The 26,620-nt window shown below is 49.6% G+C and overlaps 2 protein-coding genes across 2 annotated transcripts in view; one reads left to right on the top strand and one right to left on the bottom strand.

The window, feature by feature from the left end:
• LOC144831924 (uncharacterized) overlaps positions 1-15,618 on the bottom strand; it is a 41,089-nt gene extending 25,471 nt beyond the window's left edge. The window contains exon 1 of the mRNA XM_078689039.1: positions 15,573-15,618. The gene's annotated coding sequence lies outside the window, so the exon portion shown is untranslated. The remainder of the gene's footprint in view (positions 1-15,572) is intronic.
• Positions 15,619-15,898: 280 nt separating this feature from the next.
• The window catches only part of LOC144832075 (uncharacterized), a 64,346-nt gene continuing 53,624 nt past the window's right edge, over positions 15,899-26,620 (top strand). Inside the window, exon 1 of the mRNA XM_078689055.1 lies at positions 15,899-16,122. The gene's annotated coding sequence lies outside the window, so the exon portion shown is untranslated. The remainder of the gene's footprint in view (positions 16,123-26,620) is intronic.

Here is a 26,620-nt window from a genome sequence, read left to right as displayed (position 1 = left end):
TAGATCTGGGGGTGTGCCGTCCGGGCCTGGCGCCTTGTTCCGCGTCAGCCCTAGCACTGCCTTTAAGACTTCCGGCAGAGCGAATTCTAACTCAGTTGCTCTGGGGCCCTCCCAGGTTCCAACTCCGCTAACTACCTCCAGTTGATTATATAGACTTTTGAAATGATTAGTCCATTGATCTGGGAGTATGTTAGTACTAATAACTGGGGAACTTGAGTCTTGAAAGCAGGGTCTGTTTATAATTCTCCAAAATTGGGCATAGTTCCTATTTTCTCCTGCTTCTCTGAGGTCTGCCCAGACTTCCTTTTGGAGTGTATTCTTCCTTCTCTTAACCTGCATTTTATAATTGTTTCTGCATTGGATGATTTTATTCCTATTTCTTGGGGACTTCTTTAAGCACTTCTTTAATAGTCTCAATGCCCGTGAGCAATTCGAATCGAACCATCTTGGGGAAGATATTTCTTTAGTAGGCCTCTTCGTTTTTAATAAACCTTCCACTATTTTGGTTAAGGATTCAAATGCCTGAACCACTTCTCTGCCCTCTGTTGCCAGGTCTAAGCAACTCTCTATAAAAACTTTCCCGCTGCCCACTAAGGAACTATAGAAATCTTGTGGGTTGATCATTGCCCATCTTAAGCGCCTCCCTTGGTCCGTTGGTTGGATTACAATATCCCCCCTTGGATTTTTTTCTGGCAGGTCATCGTATTTAATTTCAAGACAAAGGGGATTGTGGTCGCTAAAGGGGCTCCACTCCGTACTTACATTTAAAATCTGCTCTTTGGCAAAGGCAGAGATTACTATAAAGTCTATTATAGACGCACAGCCTCTTCCCTTGAATGTGGGTGTGAGAGTCTCCACTGCTTTCGTTGGGGACAGGTCCACTGTGTGGGTAAGGGCAAAGCTATCTAACAGCTTCATCAGCAAAGTCCCCTCTCTCTTATGATCAAAATGAGGTCCCTTTTCTACAGGGCAAGAAGACCAGTCAGGAGAAATAGGGGATAACTTTGAACACAAATGACAGTTAAAATCCCCCATTAGTAGATCAATCGGTTCAGACCCCCACTGCCTTTGGTCAGTTTCCTCATTTAGCCTACTCTCAAGCTCTAGTAGTATAGGGAAGTTTCCATCAGTTGGGCCTGGGTTATAGAAATTTAAAATTAAAAATCTCTGCCCTTGACCCTGGAATGTCACTGCTTGAATATTATCTGACGCCCAGTCTAGTTGTAACCAAGTGCCCTTTAGGTCTAAATCCACATAAATTACTAGACCTCCTTTCGCCCTCCCAGATCTAACTTCTTGGGCTGGTCTGAAAAAACATTTATAGCCATCCAGTTGGCAGAGATCAGAATCTCGCGCCCAGGTTTCTTGTAAGGCTACAATATGAAAGCCCCTTATGTATTCTTTCCACTCCTTATTATTAAATTTACCCCCCAGGCGTGCTACATTCCAAGACAGAAAGGCTAGTCCTGCACTATTAGCTTTCCTTCCCTCTGTGGTTAGAATTCTTCAGGATGTAATCCACCAGTCTGGTGTCTCTGAAATTTGCTATAATGCAATCCCCCCTTATATCCTTTTGCCTCTCTCCAAGCCAATTAACTCTCCTTACATGGAGTATCTCCCCCCTTTCCCCATTATCATTATTTAATGGTCTATGTATGTTCAGCCACTTGGAGATTTCCGCATGTAATTGGGGAAGCGATTCTTTGTCAGAGGCCCGGAGTTCTGGAACCCCCGCGAATACTATTACAAAAGGGCTTGCTTCTGGGGGTAGATTTATGGGCGGGGGGGACTATCTGCGAGATAGAAAGGATCAAAATCCAAGTAGGATGAGCTAAGGGGACCATTTCTTGAATGATGGTCTTCCTGACCCCTATGTATTAGCGGTTGTAGGGGGATTTTCTCAATGTTCATAGTGCTCGTCTTGTAGTTTGATCCCCCTCTCTGCTCTAGATTGGAACCCCCTCTCTGCTCTTGAGAAGCTTTTGGGGCGTCATGTATCTGGGCGATCGCGTGTTTGATGTTACTGACACAGTTGTTATTTGTCAATGTATTATTGTTAGTGGCCACATTGGTGAGTTGATGTAAGTTCTAATGTCTTACTTTGTTTGGTCAGTTCACTCGATATTTTGTCCACCATACTTATGATAGGTTCCAATTGAGCAATTATAAAAGTTTCCAAGTGTTTTTTAAAGTCTCCCAAAACTTCCTCAATCCATCCTGGTGGATTTGTAGATGTATGCACCCTCTCATCTATCAGGATGACCTCTTGGTTATTTTTAGCTCGGCCAATTCCTGTGGGTGGCTTATTTTGTCCCTGTTGTCCCTTAGTCCTCCCCCGTCGTTTTGATTTTCTCTGGGGAGTTGGTTCGCTATGCCCTGAGGTTTCTAGCCCCGAGGAAAGAGGGGGTTGGGCACAGGGAACAGCCTCTGTTAGGTTATTCGGTGAAGCTACATTCCCAGTCATATTTAGGCTGTCAGCTAGGGTGAGATCTTGGGACACTATTGGCGTATCTACTATGGGGTTGGGTGAAGCAGATAGGCTTCTCTCCATGAGCTCTATTTCCCCGGAGACCTTCTTCAACATCAAGTCGATTACAGTCTGATTTTTCACTTTATTCGGGGCTAGATCATTTGATTTAACCTGAGTTCGTTTAGGGGTTTCAGCTTGGAGAACTTTGCTCATAGCCGAGCGTGTTTTAGGGTGATTAGCCATAATTTATGATATTGTGGGCTAAGTCTTCTCCTCTTCTCCACCCCGAGAAACTGACCAAGGGTCCTTCTATTAAATGGCTAGATGTCTCGGTACTCTCTATATCTATATAAGTTGGACCCCTACCCCCCCTCTTACTAGGGCGACAGCAAGATAACACAGGATCAATTAATTAATGTCTTACAGCCAAGCGGCCAGTCCAAGTCCCAAATAAACAGTACCTGTCACAGAAAGTCACAGAAAGTCCAAGCCAAGGGGGGGGGTCCCGTCCCGGATCGTCCCACAGACCTCTGCCCGGGCTCAGCCCGGCGTCGCCCGCGCGCGTCCCGCGGGATGAGGGACTGGCGCTGCCTTTATGCGCCTCCTGGCGCTGTTGAGGGCGTCAGCTGGTGGTGGGAGGGGCCCGGCGGAGCCAAGCCCGGCCGGGAAACAGGCAGAGCAAGGCCCGGCCCTTTGCTGCTGGTGCTGCGGCGGAGCTGAGCCCGGCCGTGAAGTTAGCAGAACCATTGAAAACAACCCCCCATACAGACATACAAAGGGACACAGATGAGTTGGAAAACTAGATGAAATCATTGTAGGAGGTGACAAACGAACAGATTCTCTGAGCTAGAGCAATAACCCCGCCACATAACTTAGTTGGGGAAAATAAATATAATATTTCAGTAAAAGAGGAGGACTTAGAGAAGAGGTCCTGAAGGAATAATATCAGGATCGAGTAGTATATATGCGCAAAGCAGAGGAAGACAAGTAAACATGTTAGAGAAATGTTGCATACAATCCTCGACCAGAGATGAAAAGGCTTGGGAATGACGAGGCTATGACACTATGAACGTTTGGAGACGGCTGCTTATCACCTCCCCTCCCTCCCTGGACTCACCTCCTCTCTACACCCCTGGACTCACCTCCTCTCTACACCCCTGGACTCACCTCCCCCTCCCCCCTGTACTCACCCCCTCCCCTCCCCCCTGGACTCACCTCCCCTCTACACCCCTGGACTCACCTCCCCTCTTCACCCCTGGACTAACCTCCCCTCCCCCCCTGGACTCACCTCCCCTCTACATCCCTGGACTCACCTCCCCTCTACATCCCTGGACTCACCTCCCCTCTACATCCCTGGACTCACCTCCTCTCTACACTCCTGGACTCACCTCCCCTTTCCACCTCTGGACTCACCTCCTCTCTACACCCCTGGACTCACCTCCCCCTCCCCCCTGGACTCACCTCCTCTCTATACCCCTGGACTCACCTCCCCTCTACACCCCTGGACTCACCTCCCCTCTACACCCCTGGACTCACCTCCTCCCTCCCCCCTGGACTCATCTCCCCTCTATGCCCCTGGACTCACCTCCTCTCTACACCCCTGGACTCACCTCCACCTCCCACCTGTACTCCCCCCCCCTGGACTCACCTCCCCTCTTCACCCCTGGACTCACCTCCCCTCCCCCCCTGGACTCACCTCCCCTCTACACCCCTGGACTCACCTCCTCTCTTCACCCCTGGACTCACCTCCTCTCTACACCCCTGGACTCACCTCCTCTCTACACCCCTGGACTCACCTCCCATCTACACCCCTGGACTCACCTCTTCTCTACAACCCTGGACTCACCTCCCCTCTACACCCCCGGACTCACCTCCTCTCTACACCGCTGGACTCACCTCTTCTCTACACCCCTGGACTCACCTCCTCTCTACACCCCTGGACTCACCTGCTCTCTACACCCCTGGACGCACCTCCCCTCTACACCCCTGGACTCACCTCCCCTCTACACCCCTGGACTCACCTCCCCTCTACAACCCTGGACTGACCTCTTCTCTACAACCCTGGACTCCCCTCCCCTCTACACCCCCGGACTCACCTCCTCTCTACACCCCTGGAGTCACCTCCTCTCTACACCCCTGGAGTCACCTCCTCTCTACATCCCTGAACTCACCTCCTCTCTACATCCCTGAACTCACCTCCCCTCTCCCCCTGGACTCACCTCCCCTCTACACCTCTGGACTAACCTCCTCTCTACACCCCTGGACTCACCTCCTCTCTACACCCTTGGACTCACCTCCTCTCTACACCCTTGGACTCACCTCCTCTCTACACCCCTGGACTCACCTCCTCTCTACACACTTGGACTCACCTCCCCCCCCCTGGACTCACCTCCCCTCTACACCCCTGGACTCATGTCCCATCTATAGTTAAACATGCAAGTACATTTTTTAAGTGGTGGATATGTTAGTCAGTTATCTGGATTCGGAAGGATAGTAGAAGGTTAGAGGAGGAAAAAAGGTTTGTGTTTATATAGCGCTTGTTACCCCTGATGGGGTGTTGAAGCACGCTACTCCGGAAGCCCATTAAGGACTAGTGGTGAATTAATATGGTGAAATGTGAAAGTAATCTGAGTGGTGGATATTAGTCAGTTATTTGGAGTGAGGGGAAGAAAGGTTTTCATTCATATAGCACTTGTTACCCCTGATGGGTTTAACGCATTGGAGCCAGAACCATAACTGAACTTTTAACTGTGTCCCTGGGGACTCACATTGAAACTAGACAAGGTGTGTCTTGGCTGTACAGCACTTCACAATTTACGCGAGTGTGGGTGTGGTCTTGGGTCCTCCGCCAATGATTAGCATTGTGCTGCTCTGATGTCAGCGCGCTCATTTGTCACCGGACTGTCTGGCCACTGTGATAGGCGCACGCCACGTCCTCATCGTGGTCGGCGCACGTCCAAGCCAGAAAAAAGAGCACACAAGCTTAATAGCAGCCCAAAAATTTGCCCCCCGCCAGGCATGGGTTTTTCCCGCAAAATTGGAAAAAATGACGCCCAATCTGGCAACACTATCTGTAACTCTTGAATAGATTCACTTCCAGGTGACCGGAGGCAGCTCCGCGCGGAGGATGTTTAAAGCCTCTTTGTTGGACTTGGGCCTTAGGGCAGGTTCACCCCTAATCTTTTTGCCTTTATTTGTGACCCTGTGTTAGTGATTTTTGGGTCTCTGCGCACTTTTTCCCTATGTCCCAGAGTGAAAGTGCGTGTGTGTAGTATGGCTGGCCTTCCCTCCCATAGGAATGCATGGGGAATGTGTGTGTCCATGTTAGTTCCTGATGCGTGGGGAGTGCAGGCTCGAGTTTGGTATGTGTGAACTCGTGAGAATGAATGCTGTGCGATGGTATGTGCGGCTTGTATGTGTCTAGTTGGGAAGTGCTACTTCTGGACATTGATGTATGTGTGCAGTGAGGGTGCTGGAGCGTGATTGGCTGGAGCTGGCTGGCATGCCAGGCTCCAGGAAGTCTGGATGGGTCTGCCCGGTGGTGAGTGTGAGATCAGCATGAGTGATGTGTGGGAGGAGTGCACCTGGGTCCTGGATGGGCTGGGTTTTTCCACACACAATGCTGGCTCCGCCCCCCTGTGGTTTGTCTAACGACCCAAGCCTCCCCAGTGAATGAAAGGGGTGGTTGGGCCATCAAGGGTACTCCCAAGCCAGCTGCAACTGGTTTTTCCCCCACCCTGCACCCTGAAACAAAGGATTTCTTAGTATAAAAATGGGGCTGTGTCCCCACAGAAGTTGTTCTGCTTTTGGATCCTTGCCAGAGGGGGCTGTTGCTGCTGCTGGGGCCAGGAGGACCTCCACTTGGCTTGTCTCCCTGCCTGGAGACCCAGTGAGCTGGCTCTGGCCCTGCCTTGCCCCCCTGCCTGCCTCCAGACCTTGCTGGGGCTTTGCTTCTGCTCTTAAGCGCTAGAGAGCGCTTTATTTCATGCCCCCAAGCGCTGGGTGCGCTTTATTTTGATTATAGCGCCAGGAGCGCTTTATTTTCCTTATAGCGCTTGGGAGCGCTTTGCCAGGCCAAGCGAGTGCCCACCTCGCTTTATATTTTAATTTGGAGGCCTGTGCCCACCCGGCATTGCCCCGTTTTATTTAATTTGAAGGCCGGTGCCCACCCGGCATTGCCCGTGATCACCGCCGCAGCCCGGGCCGAGTGGAAGCAGCCGCTGACGTCATCGACCGGCCGCGCTGGGATTGGCCCAGCCGGCCGAGCCTCCCGCCGCGTCATCGGGGGAGGAGAGAGAGAAGCAGGAAGCAGCCTGCCGCGTCCTTGCGAGGCTCCCGAGTGAAGGGGAGCCCCGCCCGCGACCCCAGCAGAGTCGCCGAGGAGCCGTCCTGCAGCCCCAGGCAGCCGGTGAGTGTCAGGAAGGGAGGGGCGCCGGGACACATTGTCGGTGTCTGCCCCCCCCTCTGCCCGGTAGCGCGAGCTTGCGCTAGCTTCTAGAGTGAAGCCACGAGGGCTTCAAAGGTGGCGTTCATTTGATTTAGAGCCACGCGGCTCTGGGGGCATTCATTTGTTCTGAGTCCCCCGTGAGGGACTCCAACGAAGCCCGCAATTGTGAGTAGGAGCCCCGAGGCTCCTGGGGGCCATTTGTATATTTCGAGCCCCGAGAGGCTCAGCGCCCATATTGTTCGTGAGCCCTAAGAGAGGCTCTTGGGCGCCATTCTGTGTTCTTGAGCCCACGAGGCTCCAACGTTGGCATTATCTGTGATTCACAACTGTCCAGCACTTAGTGGACAGTTGCTACGTTTAGGCTTGTGTGCTTGGCTGCCTGCGCAGCCTTCCCTGACATTGAGACTCAGGGCATTCCAGCCCTTGCGAGGCCAGTTGGCCTGAGGGACATTTCTAGTGTGGTGCTACGTGCACCCTGCGCAATTTATGATTTACTGCTTATGTGATTCCTGCGCAAATGTTCTACCTGCACCTCTGAATGTGTTTTAATGGTTCATGTGCAGTTGTTTGTTATTACCTTTGCTAAAAGTGACCTGCTTAGGTGATTCTTTATGTTTTATTCCCCTTTGCTAAAAGTGACCTGCTTAGAGGAATGTTTGTTATTACCTTTGCTAAAAGTGACCTGCTTAGGTGATTCTTTATGTTTTATTCCCCTTTGCTAAAAGTGACCTGCTTAGAGGAATGTTTGTTATTACCTTTGCTAAAAGTGACCTGCTAAGAGGATTGTTTGATATTACCTTTGCTAAAAGTGACCTGCTTAGGTAATTGTTTATGCTTTTATTTCCCTTTGCTAAAAGTGACCTGCTTAGAGGAATGTTGATGTTTTATTGCCTTTGCTAAATGTGACTTGCTTAGGTGATTATTTTAGGTTTCCTTCCCTTTGCTAAATGTGACTTGCTTAGGTGATGGTTTTCCTTCCATAGGTCCTGATGATAAGGTCCTAGTTCCCTGCGTGATTTCCCTACAGTGTTTAGGGTGGCGTAGGAGGTATTTACCCTTTACCAGTAGTTACTGGTTGTATGCTACATTTACTATTTCTGTGTTACAGTCATTATATGTTTATGTGCTAAGTGTTATACCTACAAGTATTATTTCTAAACAGTGCATACCCCTGACAGTGGTCCAGGTGGCCCTGTCCTGTACATAATCCCTTGTAAATCTTGCCCGTGCCTGTTGGCACATTGTAAAGTGTGTGTGTTATCTAATGTGTTTTTATTATTATAATACAAAGGCTATTTTTGATATAACCTTGTGTGGAGTTTCCTTTGTGGTGGGCCTAGGGTGTTGTCGCTGTGGTGCGCGCGCGAACGCTTTACACATCGCCTCCGAGATTAGCCTTGCTGCTCGCGTCACGTTACCTAGAGGGTGAGCAGGGGTTGTCTTGGTGTGTAATTCTTTTGCCCTGACTTAGAAATGGCGATCCCTGACTGACCTTGGCGTGAGCATTGGCCGGCCGGGAGTCCCGTTTCTAACATTGGTGGCAAGCAGTGCGGATTGGACTTGCGTTTGCGCTGTACCACAGTGGCGACAGGCCACACTACAAAACTCTGCAATTTTAGATAACCACATTTTGGGGATTATTGTTTTTTAGGGAAGATCAGTATTGCTTCTCCTGAAAGGTGTCATTTTGTGATTTGTGTCCAGTACCTTGTTCCCCGCCCTACTCCCACATTGGTACCTGTGTCGCTTTATGGTCAGGTTGAGAAATCAGGGGTGGTAGAAACTGCCTTACCGGGGGGGTGTGAAGTGAATGAGGATGACAGTGAATGGGCACCAGCAGATAGTGAGGACCCCATAGATAGGGAGTCCCTTGCTGGGTCCAGTGTCAGTACCAGCGCCCCATCCCTTGTCCTGTCCCCAGAGGAGTGGTTGGATAGAAGGGAGGAGCGGGAGCATCAGCTAGCGATGGAACAGCTCAGGTTGGAGTACGCCAAGCTAGAGGCTGAGAGGGCCTTGTTCAGGGAGAAGGTAACCCTAGAGGATAGGTTATCCCCTGAGTGCAGTTATGGTTTTCTGGATTCCCCAGGGAGGGTTGAGTCCAGTGGTGGCAGCTATTTAAGTGTTAGTGTAGACAGTCCCACTCCCAGTTCCCAGAGTATGGTACCTGTTTCCCTAGAAGAGGAGTATAGGTTGCAGTTCAGGGACAGTAGGAAACTGTCTCACCAATCTTGGGAGGAGTTTACAGAAGACTGTCAGTGTGCACTGATTCAGTCTATAGAGGTTCCCACGGGACCTGAGTTTTACAAACTGTTTTGTCTTATTCTCAAGGAACAGGTGCTCAGTCATTGTCGGCCGGAGTTGCGGCAACACCTATTGAGGTTGACCTTTGATCCTTGGGAGCTTGCAAAGGAAGCAGACCGATGGGACAGTGCGAGAGGTTCTTTAGAGTCACTAGTGAGTGATTCCAACAATAGTGGGTCAGGTGTCCTCCAGCCCAGCGTGGTGGAGGAGGGTGAGAGTAGCCCAGCTAGGTCCCAGGTTAGTGAGGAGGGTGTAGGGGCTGACTGCCTGTCTCAGTGGAGCAGGAGTGAGTGTGTGACCGAGAGTCCCCAGACGCCCGAAGCCCTGTCACAGAGCCTGGATGGTTTCTTTAGGGAACACCAGGATGGGAACCTAGGCTTGCCTGTTAGTTCACTTGAGGGAGATCTCCTAGTGTGTAGAGGACCTGGAGCATCTGTAAGCGGAGCTTCTATGGTTCTAGCGTCTGGCAGTACCGCTCCGGTAGGGAGGGTACAGGAGTCCAGCGAAAGGAGTGATTGGGGGATAGTATGTGAGTCCCCAGAAGTCCTGGAGTGCCAGGCATTGGTTCCACTAAAGGTTTTAGACCAGAGGGCGGAAGGCCAGGTTCAGGATCCGCCTGACCTGAAGGGTGGGACTACTGTAAACAGTGTCCTGACCAGTTCTTTTTCCAGAGGTATCGCCCCGGTTGGGAGGGAGCAGGACTCTGGAAGGGGGTGCAGAGGGTGGGAGAGCCCACCTCTGACCCCGGTGCAACCTGAGGGGTTAAACCCTAGGTTGGGAGAATGTTGTTTAGAGGGGACCCCTTGCAGGAGGAGGAGGAACCCTAGGAGAAGAGGTAGGGGGAGGAGAGCCTTCCCTGAGACTCCTGGTCCGCCTGAGGTTGTAGACCCTAGGTTGGAGAACCAGTGGCAGTCTAGCCCTGTCTTGCGGACAGGAAGGGTGGAAAATGGCTATTATGTGCCAGGGGTTACTACCCCCCACTTTGTGAGTAGGCAGGATCCAGTGGCACCTGGGTGGCCTAGGGCCTGGTCCTGGCCGAGGGCAGATGGAGAGTATCAGTGGGGTACCCCAGTTAGTCCCTACAGTAGTTTTAGAAGGAACCCTAGGGGTTCACCGTGGCGTAAAACAGGAGGGTGTCCCTGCAGTTGCGGGCCCGCGTCCGTGTTTTATCGCCCCAAGCAGGGAAGTCCATCACGGTGGTGATTGGTCTGCCCTGCGTTTTGGCTGGAAGGGGGTTGTGTTGGACTTTGGCCTTAGGGCAGGTTCACCCCTAATCTTTTTGCCTTTATTTGTGACCCTGTGTTAGTGATTTTTGGGTCTCTGCGCACTTTTTCCCTGTGTCCCAGAGTGAAAGTGCGTGCGTGTAGTATGGCTGGCCTGCCCTCCCATAGGAATGCATGGGTAATGTGTGTGTCCATGTTAGTTCCTGATGCGTGGGGAGTGCAGGCTCGAGTTTGGTATGTGTGAACTCGTGAGAATGAATGCTGAGCGATGGTATGTGCGGCTTGTATGTGTCTAGTTGGGAAGTGCTACTTCTGGACATTGATGTATGTGTGCAGTGAGGGTGCTGGAGCGTGATTGGCTGGAGCTGGCTGGCATGCCAGGCTCCAGGAAGTCTGGATGGGTCTGCCCGGTGGTGAGTGTGAGATCAGCATGAGTGATGTGTGGGAGGAGTGCACCTGGGTCCTGGATGGGCTGGGTTTTTCCCCACACAATGCTGGCTCCGCCCCCCTGTGGTTTGTCTAACGACCCAAGCCTCCCCAGTGAATGAAAGGGGTGGTTGAGCCATCAAGGGTACTCCCAAGCCAGCTGCAACTGGTTTTCCCCCCACCCTGCACCCTGAAACAAAGGATTTCTTAGTATAAAAATGGGGATGTGTCCCCACAGAAGTTGTTCTGCTTTTGGATCCTTGCCAGAGGGGGCTGTTGCTGCTGCTGGGGCCAGGAGGACCGCCACTTGGCTTGTCTCCCTGCCTGGAGACCCAGTGAGCTGGCTCTGGCCCTGCCTTGCCCCCCTGCCTGCCTCCAGACCTTGCTGGGGCTTTGCTTTTGCTCTTAAGCGCTAGAGAGCGCTTCATTTCATGCCCCCAAGCGCTGGGTGCGCTTTATTTTGATTATAGCGCCAGGAGCGCTTTATTTTCCTTATAGCGCTTGGGAGAGCTTTGCCAGGCCAAGCGAGTGCCCACCTCGCTTTATATTTTAATTTGGAGGCCGGTGCCCACCCGGCATTGCCCCGTTTTATTTAATTTGAAGGCCGGTGCCCACCCGGCATTGCCCGTGATCACCGCCGCAGCCCGGGCCGAGTGGAAGCAGCCACTGACGTCATCGACCGGCCGCGCTGGGATTGGCCCAGCCGGCCGAGCCTCCCGCCGCGTCATCGGGGGAGGAGAGAGAGAAGCAGGAAGCAGCCTGCCGCCTCCTTGCGAGGCTCCCAAGTGAAGGGGAGCCCCGCCCGCGGCCCCAGCAGAGTCGCTGAGGAGCCGTCCTGCAGCCCCAGACAGCCGGTGAGTGTCAGGAAGGGAGGGGCGCCTGGACACATTGTCGGTGTCTGCCCCCCCCCCCTCTGCCCGGTAGCGCGAGCTCGCGCTAGCTTCTAGAGTGAAGCCACGAGGGCTTCAAAGGGGGCGTTCATTTGATTTAGAGCCACGCGGCTCTGGGGGCATTCATTTGTTCTGAGTCCCCCGAGAGGGACTCCAACGAAGCCCGCAATTGTGAGTAGGAGCCCCGAGGCTCCTGGGGGCCATTTGTATATTTCGAGCCCCGAGAGGCTCAGCGCCCATATTGTTCGTGAGCCCTAAGAGAGGCTCTTGGGCGCCATTCTGTGTTCTTGAGCCCACGAGGCTCCAACGTTGGCATTATCTGTGATTCACAACTGTCCAGCACTTAGTGGACAGTTGCTACGTTTAGGCTTGTGTGCTTGGCTGCCTGCGCAGCCTTCCCTGACATTGAGGCTCAGGGCATTCCAGCTCTTGCGAGGCCAGTTGGCCTGAGGGACATTTCTAGTGTGGTGCTACGTGCACCCTGCGCAATTTATGATTTACTGCTTATGTGATTCCTGCGCAAATGTTCTACCTGCACCTCTGAATGTGTTTTAATGGTTCATGTGCAGTTGTTTGTTATTACCTTTGCTAAAAGTGACCTGCTTAGGTGATTCTTTATGTTTTATTCCCCTTTGCTAAAAGTGACCTGCTTAGAGGAATGTTTGTTATTACCTTTGCTAAAAGTGACCTGCTTAGGTGATTCTTTATGTTTTATTCCCCTTTGCTAAAAGTGACCTGCTTAGAGGAATGTTTGTTATTACCTTTGCTAAAAGTGACCTGCTTAGGTGATTCTTTATGTTTTATTCCCCTTTGCTAAAAGTGACCTGCTAAGAGGATTGTTTGATATTACCTTTGCTAAAAGTGACCTGCTTAGGTAATTGTTTATGCTTTTATTTCCCTTTGCTAAAAGTGACCTGCTTAGAGGAATGTTGATGTTTTATTGCCTTTGCTAAATGTGACTTGCTTAGGTGATTATTTTAGGTTTCCTTCCCTTTGCTAAATGTGACTTGCTTAGGTGATGGTTTTCCTTCCATAGGTCCTGATGATAAGGTCCTAGTTCCCTGCGTGATTTCCCTACAGTGTTTAGGGTGGCGTAGGAGGTATTTACCCTTTACCAGTAGTTACTGGTTGTATGCTACATTTACTATTTCTGTGTTACAGTCATTATATGTTTATGTGCTAAGTGTTATACCTACAAGTATTATTTCTAAAAAAGTGCATAACCCTGACAGTGGTCCAGGTGGCCCTGTCCTGTACATAATCCCTTGTAAATCTTGCCCGTGCCTGTTGGCACATTGTAAAGTGTGTGTGTTATCTAATGTGTTTTTATTATTATAATACAAAGGCTATTTTTGATATAACCTTGTGTGGAGTTTCCTTTGTGGTGGGCCTAGGGTGTTGTCGCTGTGGTGCGCGCGCGAACGCTTTACACATCGCCTCCGAGATTAGCCTTGCTGCTCGCGTCACATTACCTAGAGGGTGAGCAGGGGTTGTCTTGGTGTGTAACTCCCTTGCCCTGACTTAGAAATGGCGATCCCTGAATGACCTTGGCGTGAGCATTGGCCGGCCGGGGGTCCCGTTTCTAACACTCTTTGTTTTCTGAAAGTAACATTACACCGACACAGTCCTTCTTCCGGGTCAATTGCGGCAGAGTCAGCACCAGCAGCGGAAGCCGGAGGGAGCATTCGTCTCAGGACAACATTACCCCGCCCCCTCCCTCTCACAATGTCTGCTTCCGGGTCAGCGGTGGCAGGGTCTCCTCTAGTGCCGGATCCTGCTGAGCTCCTCAGGCCTGCAGGTAGAACAGTGTCCGGGTCAGCGGGGGTAGAGTCATCACCAGCAGTGGAGCCCAGCCTCGCCCGCTCTCTTCCTGTGAGCCCTGGCTGCAGGCACCCTCGCTATCAGCCGAGGTAAGTGAGCCTCTCACAACCATCTGCAACCTAAGGAGTGTGAATGCAGCCTGGGGTGTACTGACCTCACACCATCATCAGGGGGTGCAGGGGGAAGGTGTACTGACCTCACACCATCATCAGGGGGTGCAGGTGTACTGACCTCACACCATCATCAGGGGGTGCAGGTGTACTGACCTCACACCATCATCAGGGGGTGCCGGGGGCAGGTTTACTGAACTTGCAGAATATAAAGGCAAATCTGCACATGCAAAGCTCTTTTAATAGGCAAATAATAAAAATAGTTTTTAGATGTATCCCTGCACTCTTCTCTGTTTCCACACAGGACTGCATCCTTCCTGTGCAGAAACAGGCCTGGTTATGGGACTCTGCATGAGACAAGGAGGCCAGTAGCTCTCGTCCTTCCTTGTTCGTCGCTATTCCTGGCTGAGGAACTGGAAATAGCGCTATTCATGGGAGGAATTACTGGCCGGAATCACACGTAATAGTCAATGCAAGTGATGTGGTGTTCATTGAGAATAGAAGACATGTGCAGTCCAGAGAGGGAACTGTGTTTCCAGTTGCACAGTTACATTGGGTCAGATGCAGTCATCTCCAGTTTCTGATAGAAAAATCCTAGTCTGAATTCAGCCTCAATAGTAGGGCCGACCAGGGATGTTGTTGCCACTGCAGGGTTCTCCAGGAGTGCACACCACCTCATGGTAGATAGATACACAAAGTGATTGGTTATGTGTCACTTGTGAGTTCAACCTCCCAACCTCTAGCTCAGTAAAGAGAGTTAATTGTATTATGGGCAGACAAAAGTAGCCATGATCTCCCTACAGCAGCACCTTCGGGTAAAGTCCGCGCTTTATAAAAATGCATTAAATAAAATAAGTAAATAAAATATAAACTAACTGTGTAAAATGTCATCGCATCATCACACGTAACATACTGAGTTGGGGTTTGCACACCCGTAGTGTGACTGACGGATTGTGGTTCTAACCATAACTTGCAAATTTCAGGACTTTGTTCGGCTTTAAGTCTTAACCATATATACATTTTACCCTTGTTTTTAAGTGAATTTCTGATTTTTTTTAAAGACTCATTCAGGTGTTTTAACAGAGCCAACTATATCTTCACTCTAACCATATTCAGTGGAAATATATTAGATATAAAGTACCCCCTGCTGCACCTTCTAAGGATATTGCAAGTCAACAAGGTGTTCCATAACCATGTAGAGGAACGAGGAAGGCAGAGTTCCTTTATCAGGTTAGGGAACTCTGAGGTGACTTGCAATAATCTTATTATATGCACCAGGTGGTACTTTATCCCGTATAATACATGGTCACACCATCACCTTTCCCACAAACCCATAGCTGTCAAGGTTTCAGATTGCTATGTGTGACATTTTGACAATTTCAGTCTAATTACGAGTGACATTTCAATGGCTATGAGTGACACTTTCTCACAAGCAAAATCAAGCAATGAAGACAAGGGAAACATATATATATACCGGAAATGACACCTCTGTATGAACTGATCAAACTGTGCTGAGAAGCCCCAGCACCAAACAACTCAAAGAGTGTATCCACCTCCTGTACCAAGTGACACTCAAAGAAAGCCATCTTCTGACACAAATGTCACCTCATTAGGAGGATTTGTGTAGTATGTATTTGTTATGACAGAAAAGAGAGCCTGGCCTTTCTTATACATCTGCAGAGGCACCACTACAGTGGAAACAGAGTGCAGTTGTAAGGAGCCAAAGTAAAATTACATACCCAAAGCATTAGGACTAAAAGATATTACCTTGAAATAAATGCTTGTAAATATTTATTTTTTTCGAAAATAATGCATTTTTTAAACAAATAGGTAAAAACAACGATAATTCGAAATATGTTTTGCCGTATTGTCAGTTGAATTTACCTTACTTTTCATCTCCTTCACTGTGGAAAACTCATGATCAGTTTCTCTTCCGTGTCACCCGGGGCAGAAGCAGCGGAGCCGATGGACTCTTCCTAGGCCTGAGAGGGGAACAGTGTCCGGGTCACGGGGGCAGCGTCAGCAGCGGAGGCGGAATGAAGCCTCCTCTCAAGATACCATAAGCCCCGCCCCTCCCTCTCAGTAATGTCTGCTTCCGGGTCAGTGGCGGCAGAGTCAGCGCCAGTACCGGATGTTGACGAGCTCTCCTCAGGCCTGTGAGTGTGATAATGTCCGGGTCACGGGGGGCAGAGTCAGCACCAGCAGCGAGCCCCAGTCTCCTGCAGAGGAGGGGAGCCCTGAGGGTCTGTCTGTCTGTCCAGAGGAAGGAGGAGCCCCGAGGGTCTGTCTGTCCAGGGGAAGGTGGAGCCTGAGGGTCTTTCTGTCTGTCTGTCCAGTGGAAGGAGGAGCCCTGAGGGTCTGTCTGTCTGTCTGTCCAGTGGAAGGAGGAGCCTGGCTGCAGTTACCTTCAGTTTCAATCGTAGACACATCAGGGGTAAGTGAGCCTCTCACAACCATCGGCAACCTAAGAGGTGTGAATACAGCCCGGGGAGTACTGACCTCACACCATCATCAGGGGGGAGGGGGGAAGGTGTCCTGACCTCACACCATCATCAGGGGTGCAGGGGGAAGGTGTACTGACCTCACACCATCATCAGGGGTGCAGGGGGCAGGTGTACTGACCTCACACCATCATCAGGGGGGGGGGGCAGGTGTACTGACCTCACACCATCATCAGGGGGAGGGGTGCAGGTGTACTGACCTCACACCATCATCAGGAGTGCAGGGGGAAGGTGCACTGACCTCACACCATCATCAGGAGTGCAGGGGGCAGGTGTACTGACCTCACACCATCATCGGGGGGGGGGAGGTGTACTGACCTCACACCATCATCAGGAGTGCAGCCTGGGGAGTACTGACCTCACACCATCATCAGGAGTGCAGGGGGCAGGTGTACTGACCTCACACCATCATCAGGGGGTGCAAGGGGCAGGTGTACTGACCTCACACCATCATCAGGCAGCAGGTGTACTGACCTCACACCATCATCAGGGGGTAGGTGTACTGACCTCACACCATCATCAAGGGGCACAGGGGGCAGGTATACTGACCTCACACCATCATCAGGGGGTGCAGGGGGCAGGTGTACTGACCTCACACCATCATCAGGGGATGCAGCCTGCAGGTGTATGTGTAATGTTTAATTGTGAGACGACATGGCCCACTGTTATATAGCCATGGCTCTTTAAAGAACATTGCATTATGATATTTAAACACCCATATTAACAGTGTTTAGATCCAAGCTACATGTCCCAGAATGCTATGTATCCTTGCTGAAATTCAGGACTTGAGGTGTACTGTAAAAGGGGGTCACTTTGTGACCTTGTTATAATACATCAAAGATTTAGTGTGGCCTCAGTGTGTGGTCTTAACTCCTTTATATCCACAATGGGAAACAACCTTTACAACGCAACCATTACATCGCACTACACTTACAACGCAGGCATTACAACGCATGATACTACATCGCAATTCACTACTACGCAGGCATTACAACGCATGATACTACATCGCAATTCACTACTACGCAGGCATTACAACACATACCATTACAACGCATGCCATTGGAGTTAGAATAATATTTTTTACCACTACACTATCCAACACTTACTCTACTGTTGCACCCCCCGGAGTTAGAATAGTAATGTTTACCACTACACTGTCCAGCACTTACCCTACTGTTGCACCCCCTGGAGTTAGAATAGTAATTTGTATCCCCATACTCTCCAATACTTACATTAAATGCAATGTAATGGTATGCGTTGTAATGGTTTGCGTTGTAAAGGTAGTATGCGATGTAATGGAATGCATTGTAAAGGTAGTTTTTTAAAATGCGATGTAGTTTCATGCGATCTAATGGAATGCGTTGTAGTGGATGTTGTGATGTAAAAACTGCGTTGTAAGTGCATGCGTTGTAAATGTATGCGTTGTAACGTCATACATTCGTCCAGATTGGGTCCGTTTGGAGTTGTTACTCATTTTCATGAATACCTGCTCAGACCTTGTTTTTTGATGTTTGTACTCAGTGGGAGGTTGTCTCTGCAATGGATTAAGAGGTATGCTAGGAGGAAACAAAAGCATATTTTTACAGAACAGTATTAGTTTCTTCTCTCAGAATGCATGTCTTTATTAAGCACCTTTGTCCACAGTTCTGTACGTTGAACCCTTTGATATCCGGACTTTGTTCCATAAAGTAAGGTGGTTGTTTTATTCATAACTAGCATATGAAGCTGACTTCTAGTTCATTGATATACTAATGATTGTGGGGCCCGGGCAACACATATTTGGGGCTCCCTATTTGAAATACATTTGAATTTATTACCGCTTTTAGGGTCATTAAAGTCCGTGTGATGCCCCAAAAATATTTAATCGTGTTAAGCCTTCAGAACCCGGGGCCGGCAAAAGCATCTAAAAGCCCAAGCTGACTAGAGTACACCAGCCAAGTACTATCAAAGAAGCTTGAACAGACATTAATAAAGATATTTCTTTTTGCGTTTGAGTCTATATTTTTTCTTGCAAAAAGGTTTTATGTGGCTGTCCAGTCAGCTTGTTACTCCCATTGCAGGAAATCCTGTTATGGGTTATGTGTTCTAAGTTTAGTGGACTAGTGCATAATATTACAATAAAAAGACTTATACATAAACCACTTGAAAGTGTACCTTTAGTTGCTGAATATTTGTAATTACAAATAAATCCCCTTTCACCATGGACATTCCTGCTGCAGCAGCGAAATTCCAAGCACTGATCTCAATCAATCAATCAATCAATCAATCACATTTATAAAGCGCGCTACTCACCCGCTAGGGTCTCAAGGGGCTCGGAGGGGTGGGGGGGGGGGGGCGCTACTGCTTGAAAAGCCAGGTCTTGAGGAGCTTCCTGAAGGAGAGATGGTCCTGGGTGAGTCGCAGGTGGGTGGGGAGGGTGTTCCAAGTCTTTGCCGCCAGGTAGGAGAAGGATCTTCCTCCGGTGGGGGCTTTGCGGATCTGTGGGACGGTGGCGAGTGCGAGGCTGGCGGAGCGGAGCTGGCGTGTTGGCGTGTTGAACATGAGGCATTTGTTGAGGTACTCGGGGCCTAAGTCGCGGAGAGCCTTGTGTGCGTGGGTGAGCAGTCTGAACGTGATCCTCTTGCAGACTCGGAGCCAGTGCCAGATGTGGCTGTGTCGGGGGATGTCCAGGACGAGTCGAGCTGAATCGTTCTGGATGCGCTGGAGTCTTTTCTGAAGTTTGGCCGTGGTTCCAGCGTAGAGGGCATTCCCGTAGTCCAGATGGCTGGTGACAAGGGCCTAGGTGACCGTTTTCCTGGTTCCAGTGGGGATCCAGCGGAAGATCTTACAGAGCATGCGGAGGGTGTTGAAGCAGGAGGAGGTTACAGCGTTGACTTGTCTTGCCGTCGTGAGGGAGGAGTCAAGGATGAAGCCGAGGTTGCGTGCGTGGTTCGTGGGCTTGGGTGGGGAGCCCAGGGCAGGGGGCCCCCAGGAGTCGTCCCAGGCGGAGGTGGACGGGCCGAGGATGAGGACTTCCGTCTTGTCTGAGTACAGTTTCAGACGGTTGAGCTTCATCCAGTCCACGATGTCTTTCATGCCGTCCTGAAAGCTGGCTTTGGCGGAGGCAGGGTCGTTGGTGAGGGAGAGGATCAGCTGGGTATCATCGGCGTAGGAGATGATGTTGAGGTTGTGCTTGCGTGCGATGGCTGCAAGGGGGCTCATGTAGACATTGAAGAGGGTGGGGCTGAGCGAGGAGCCTTGCGGTACGCCGCTGATGATCTTGGTGGCTTCTGCGAGGTAGGGCGGGAGACGGATTCTTTGGGTTCTGTCGGCGAGGAAGGAGGTGATCCATTCCAGGGCCTTTCCTTGGATCCCGGCGTGGTGGAGGCGGGTTGCTAGGGTGTGGTGGCAGACCGTGTCGAAAGCAACCGAGAGGTCGAGGAGGATGAGGGTGGCAGTTTCTCCGTTGTCAAGCAGGGTCCTGATGTCGTCGGTGGCTGCGATGAGGGCGGTCTCGGTGCTGTGGTTCGCTCGGAATCCGGATTCCGAAGGGTCGAGGGAGCCGGTCGTCTCTAGGAAGGCTGTCAGCTGTGTGTTGACGGTTTTCTCGATGACTTTAGCGGGGAAGGTGAGAAGCGAGATGTGGCGGAAGTTCTTGAGGTCTGTGGGGTCTGAGGTGGGTTTCTTCAGGAGGGCGCTGATCTCTGCATGCTTCCAGCTCTCCAGGAAGATGGCGGATGCGAAGGAGTTGTTGATGATGTCCCGGAGTTTGGGTGCGATGATGGAGTTGGCCTTGTTGAAGATGTGGTGTGGGAAGGGGTCGGTAGGGGAGCCGGAGTGGATGGAGTTCATCGTGTGGGTGGTGTCTTCCGTGCTGACCTGGGTCCAGGCGCCAAGGGTAGTGGTGGGGGGCGTAGGTTCGGTGGCAGGGTGAGGGTTCTGGGCACCGAAGCTGTCGTGTATGTCGATGATCTTACGGTGGAAAAACGTGGCGAGAGAGTTGCAGAGGTCTTGCGATGGCGTGATGTCGTTGTTGCTGGCATTGGGTTTGGAGAGCTCGTTCACAATGTTGAAGAGTTTCTTGCTGTTGTGGGTGTTGTTGTCCAGTCGTTCTCTGAATGCTGTCCTTTTGGTGGTGCGGATCAGCTGGTGGTGTTTGCGGGTGGCGATCTTGAGGGCTTTCATGTTTTCCGATGACTGGTTGTGGCGCCAGGCTTTCTCGAGGGCACGGCAGGATTTCTTGGAGTCTTTGAGATCGTTGGTGAACCATGCGACTTTCTTGCTGTCGAGATTGCTTGGAGGGTTCTTCAGTGGAGCAAGGGCATCCGCGCAGTCGGTGAACCATTGTGTGAGGTTGTGGGCTGCTTTGTTGGAGGGCGGGTTTTGGTTCAAGGATTGTGAGTTGGTCGGTGGTGATCTTGCTCCAGTATCTTCGGGGGGTTTGTTGCGGGCGGTGGTGGGTCGTTGTTTTTCTGAAGTTGAAATGTCCGCAGCTGTGATCGGTCCAGTGGAGCTCAGTGGTGTGGCTGAAGGAGATGTGGTTGCTGGAGGAGAAGACGGGGTCGAGTGTGTGGCCGGCGTAGTGGGTGCGAGTGTTTACCAGTTGCTTGAGTCCGAGGTTGGCGAGGTTGTCTAGTAGGGTGGTGGTGTTGTTGTCCTTGTCGTTCTCCAGGTGGAAGTTGAGGTCTCCTAGGAGGATGTAGTCGGGGGAGGCGAGGGCGAGCGGGCTGATGAAGTCTGCGATGGCTTCGCTGAAATGTGGGCGTGGTCCCGGGGGTCTGTAGATGAGGGTCCCTCTGAGGGTGGTCTTGGGGTCGGTGTGTATCTGGAAGTGAAGGTGCTCTGCGGCGGTGAGGGTGTCGTTGGTGTTGGTCGTGATGCGGATGGTGGCGTTCATCCAGGTTTCCGTGAGGAAGGCGACGTCCGGTGCTGTTTTGTCCAGGAGGTCCCAGAGTTCGACGGTGTGTTTGTGGACGGAGCGGGTGTTGAGCAGGATGCATTTGAGGTGGTTGTTGCTGGAGGTTGTTCTGGCTAGCGCGGTGCAGGATCGAGTGGATCTCAGGATTTTTGCTATCGCATTTGTGACAATCGAATAACTTTCTCTTTATTTCTCCTCCCCTGCCTTGTACATCTCAACTTCTGTATATGTGTAAACCTACAGCTAAATGTTCGTGCAGAAACCCGAGCTGCTTTCAGTGGCGGGCCTTGGCGGTGTCGCGAACCCCAAATCTCAACAACAATCTTTTCGCCGGTTTCCCACAAACGATGCCAGGGCCACAAGTATTCCTTTTCAGCGTGTTTTTGTTTTAAGCCAAGTCACTCGGTGCGTTTCGGAGGCAACCTCCTTGTTCACGAGTATGAGTGCAATGCAAATCACAGTGTTTATACAATATCATGTGACACACCTCTAGGTAATAGACAGTGACAACAGATTCAAGGTGTTTGAACGTCCTCTGAGCTGGGAAAACAGACTTGTTTAGTCAATGTTGGCAGATACATCGTGAGACATTGCATTAAAATCATCATGCAGTATGTAAATTAAACATTAGGTCATTGTTGTTAACCTAAACTTTTGCTTGATTTTTTTACGTGCTATTGCAAAAAGCATTAATTCTGCATCGTCATGTGCGGCACCTCGTCATTTCCAAACAAATAAGTGCTGGCGAAAGTTCACTGTCATTATAAGATAAACCACGTCATCTGTAATTCTTCGCTTGGTGTAAAACACATTCAATCATTAGTGCTGGTGACCAAGCACGTAGAATTACAGATGACCTGGTTTATCTTATAATCACACAGAACTCAACTCTGAGTTGAGGCTGGGTAGACCAAGCATACACAGTTGAATGTGAGGGTTGAGGCTGAGCAGACCAAGTAGGCAAAGGAGAATGTGAGGGTTAAGTCTGGGCAAACCAAGCATGCACAAGAGAATGTGAGGTTTGAAGCTGGGCACACCAAGCATGTACAAGAGAATGTGAGGGTCGAGGATGGGCAGACCAAGCATGTACAAGAGAATGTGAGGGTTGAGGATGGGCAGACCAAGCATGCACAAGAGAATGTGAGGGTTGAGGCTGGGCACACCAAGCATGTACAAGAGAATGTGAGGGTAAAGGATGGGCAGACCAAGCATGCACAAGAGAATGTGAGGATTGAGGCTGGGCACACCAAGCATGTACAAGAGAATATGAGGGTTGAGGATGGGCAGACCATGCATGCACAAGAGAATGTGAGGGTTGAGACTGGGCAGACCAAGCATCCACAAGACAGTGTGAGGGTCGAGGCTGGCAGACCAAGCATACGCAAGAGAATGTGAGGGTTGAGGTTGGGCGAACCAAGCATGCACAGGAGAATGTGAGGGTTAAATCTGGGCACACCACGCGTGTACAAGAGAATGTGAGGGTTGAGGTTGGGCAGACCACGCATGCACAAGAGAATGTGAGGGTTAAATCTGGGCACACCACGCGTGCACAAGAGAATGTGAGGGTTGAGGCTGGCCAGACCACGCATGCACAAGAGAATGTAAGGGTTGAGGCTGGGCAGACCACGCATGGACACTACGAAGCAGATTTATTATTTTTTAGTGCAACATAGTTCAGCAGTTAGGTGCAGCGATGTGATGTGCGAGGGGGAGAGAGCCGCGCTGAGCCAAATATATGAAATACAGCACGCTGCTGCTCACTACCCCTGCACTAGTACACAATCTACCTAGGGCCACACAAAACCTTTACACCAAAGGTGTGTGTGCTGTCTAGCATAGGATTCGTACTGGAAACACACCATTACAGTATAAAATCCTATACATACAGTAATCCTTAAACACCCCAGAGTTTGTGTTTGTGCTGTTAAGTGCTGCACAGGTTGTGCTTGTGCTGTAAAGTGCAGCACAGGTTGCGTTTATGTTGTAAAGTGCAGAGCAGGTTGTGTTTGTGCTGTAAAGTGCAGGGCAGGTTGTGTTTGTGTTGGAAATTGCAGGGCAGGTTGTATTTGTGCTGTAAAGTGCAGGGCAGGTTGTGTTTGTGTTGTAAAGTGCAGGGCAGGTTGTGTTTGTGTTGTAAGGTGCTGCACAGGTTGTGTGTGCTGTAAAGTGCTGCACTGGTTGTGTTTGTGCTGTAAAGTTCAGGGCAGGTTGTGTTTCTGCTGTGGAGTGCAGGGCAGGTTGTGTTTGTGCTGTGTTAGTGCAGGGCAGGTTGTGTTTGTGCTGTGAAGTGCAGGGCAGGTTGTGTTTGTGCTCTGAAGTGCAGGTCAGGTTGTGTTTGTGCTGTAAAGTGCATGGCAGGTTGTGTTTGTGCTGTGAAGTGCAGGGCAGGTTGTGTTTGTGCTCTGAAGTGCAGGGCAGGTTGTGTTTGTGCTGTGAAGTGCAAGGCAGGTTGTGTTTGTGCTGTAAAGTGCAGCACACATGCAATGTGTGGAGTGTTTGAAGAAGGGACAAAGTTTCTCCGTGTTATCACCTTATTCAAGGTTTTTTTTAACATAAAATTCACAGACCCTCAGTGCTCTCACAATGCGATATTGAAGCCTTGTACATTTTTCCATATTTCCACGCGTCGCTAATATATGAAGTATCGCGTGTCCATGGTGGTGATAGAAAGGAGGTGTTTATTTCTTACAGAATGCTCCATCCACAGATCTGCTTCCTCCTCAGATACTGACACCTTCCAACTCCCTCAGCAGCATTCCACATTGGGTGTTGCCTCAGAGACTCTGGGATGTCACAGCTCTGTTGAAGAGACTGCAAGAACTTTGTGGTCGAGAGTGAGCCGTGATTATTTGAGGTGTTACATGTGATTGTGCAGATCTGTTCCCGCCCTGTGTGTAGGTCTCTGGGAGTAGGTGATGCCTGTGAATGGCTTGGACGAAGTCTAACCTTTCACTACAAAATGTATGGAAGTGATTTGTGTGTACGAGACAGTGTGTATGTGTTTGTTTGTGATTGGTCGTCTTGGGTGGATACATTATATATGAGCATGTAAGCGACTGATCCATCTGATTACTTCTTTCCAGTGTGTAGGTCTTTGTGCCTGGAGATCAATTGTGTTTCAAATGTGTGTGTGTGCACAGCAGAGCACAATGCCAGTGTAATTGTGCAGCATTGAAGATGTGGTTAAGAGATATATGGTTTGTTACATTAATCCATTTCTAAATGAGGTGTGAGGCTGTACGAGTGAGAGTTGGAGTTTGTGTCACATCTGTGAGTACACAATTGAATGGACTTTTTAAAGAGCAATTTATTTTGTGTGCGTGTTTGTTGCAGAACATTTTGCGTGTATGCTGCAAGCATTTTGCCAAAGACAAGCCTGTCTGCTGCCAGGCACACCTGGCTGCATTCGCTGGGACCAGGAATGACGTAGTGTACTCAATATTTCTCATATTCTTCATAAGATCTAAAGTCTTTCAGGTACACAGATTTTAATATCCCCCCATGCTTGTCTCAACTTTAGAAGCAAATGGCGTGTATGCCAGCCACACATATAGGGTAATCTGGCACTCACATCACTCACTGTGGGCCAACAAACAATAAAACTCTTCTACATCCTCAGATTGAGGAGTCGTTTAAGCGGCTTTACTAAACCCACCCTCCCTAGGCAAAGATAAGGTGGAAATACTCAAATTATTAGAATCTTCTAAGCCGGATATCCTGTTCTTAACTGAAACCTGGTTGTCAGAGGAATCTACTCCAGATCTCCAGAAGCCATACCCGAAGATGACCAAAAGAGAACGAGCTCAGAGAAAGGAGTGAGATAGCAGCAATTATTCACCAGTGGATTCACACTTCTCTTTTACAAATTACTCAACCTGAAGGTGTAGATCTGCTTTCCTTTTTCAAGTTTCGAATTGATGACGACAACTCGGTCCCTAAAGTTAATGAATATGCTGAATTAATGATGTTGAATTTACACCAACACATCACAAAAAATGAAATCCCTTAGATCTGATCTGGGCGTGTATTTCGAATTGACTGAATATAATCATCCTTCCTTGCATACAGTCCAATCAGTATTTGATCAGCGTTGTATTCCGGTAGATCTTTCTAATTTGATCCACAAGCAGGAAATGAAACCATACACACATGGCGATACATTAATACAGAGCCAGTGTTAACAACACTTTCAAACCCCTCCCCCCTCTTCCCATCAATTGAAGACATTCTCTCCAAAGTCAATAATCCACTCTGTGGCTCAGACATGCTAGTGACCCACACCCCTCAAATACAACAGCGTGTTTTAAACCGCACCAGACCAGTGCCCTGGTACAAGCCAGAGTTAAAGGAGGCGAAACCTGCATTGCGTCGACACGGGCGGGAAAGGGATGATGAAGAGAGCAAAATTACATTTAAAAGTGAACTTGCAGAATGTGAAGGCAAAACCGCACATGCAAAGCCCTTTTAATAGACAAATAATAAAAATAGTTTTTTGATATCCTGAACGATTAGTCGCCCCCAGATGAAATATAAATTTCCCTGACTCCTATCGAGACATTCTGTGACAATCTAAATACTTAACAAAAACATTCTTTAAAGATAGTATAAACAAATACAGCAGCAGTAGTTCTGAAGTCGAGTCTCCTTATCCTTGTTTGAGGAAATAAACAGGCTTCATAAATTTATGATCAAGGTCAAATCCGGGTCACCAACTGACCCTTGCCCTCCAGCAGTCAAAGAATCTCTGACCTCAACAATCAATCAATCAATCAGCATTTATTAAGCGTACCACAAGGGTATTTGGGCGCTGAGGGTGCTGCGTCTCCGTCGAAAAGCGAGGTCTTGAGCAGTCCCCTGCAGAGCGTGTTCATCAATTCAGCAGCTCAAGCTGTCGCTCCAAGCGCGTTTCATAATGTTGTAGAGCTCACGATACTGAAAAACCAGGGAGAAGTCCCGGATATAACAGAATTATAGGGCAATACCTCTGCTCCCTTAACCTGCAAAAACCATTGGTCTGAGAACTATCTTCAAGAGGTTCCAGGCTTTATAAATACACCAGCTCTCAGATAATTCTTATCAATGGAATGTCAGCCTCACAATTCCAGGCTCAAAATAGGATTCAATTTGATGATTACTTGGTGAGGTTGAATCAACTAAAACTGAATATTGACCAAACTGAGATTGTAATTTGAAAGAATAAGACCAACGTTTGGAGCCAACTTTACTCTCCAACAAAAATGAGATTCTTACCGGAGCCTAACCCACAGCTAAAAGCCTCTGAGTGATAATCGATAGCAATCTTAGCAAGAACCAGCAGGCTGGAGCAGTAGGATCTAAATGCAGATTTGTGCTGAAACTACTTGAGAAACTAACCCCCCTCCTCCCACTTTAGACGAGAAAATCAATAGCGGTGGCCGCAGTCCTATCTAGATCGCATTATGCCAACCGAGAATATGTAAGAGTACCCAATATCACCATTCATAGACTGCAAATAATTCACAGCGAACCAGCTTGTGTACTACATCATCTTC

Source organism: Lissotriton helveticus, chromosome 1_1, assembly GCF_964261635.1.
Source record: "Lissotriton helveticus chromosome 1_1, aLisHel1.1, whole genome shotgun sequence".
NCBI lineage: Eukaryota > Metazoa > Chordata > Amphibia > Caudata > Salamandridae > Lissotriton > Lissotriton helveticus.
Note: the sequence above shows the minus strand (reverse complement) of the source record. Positions and strands in the feature narration are given on the sequence as shown.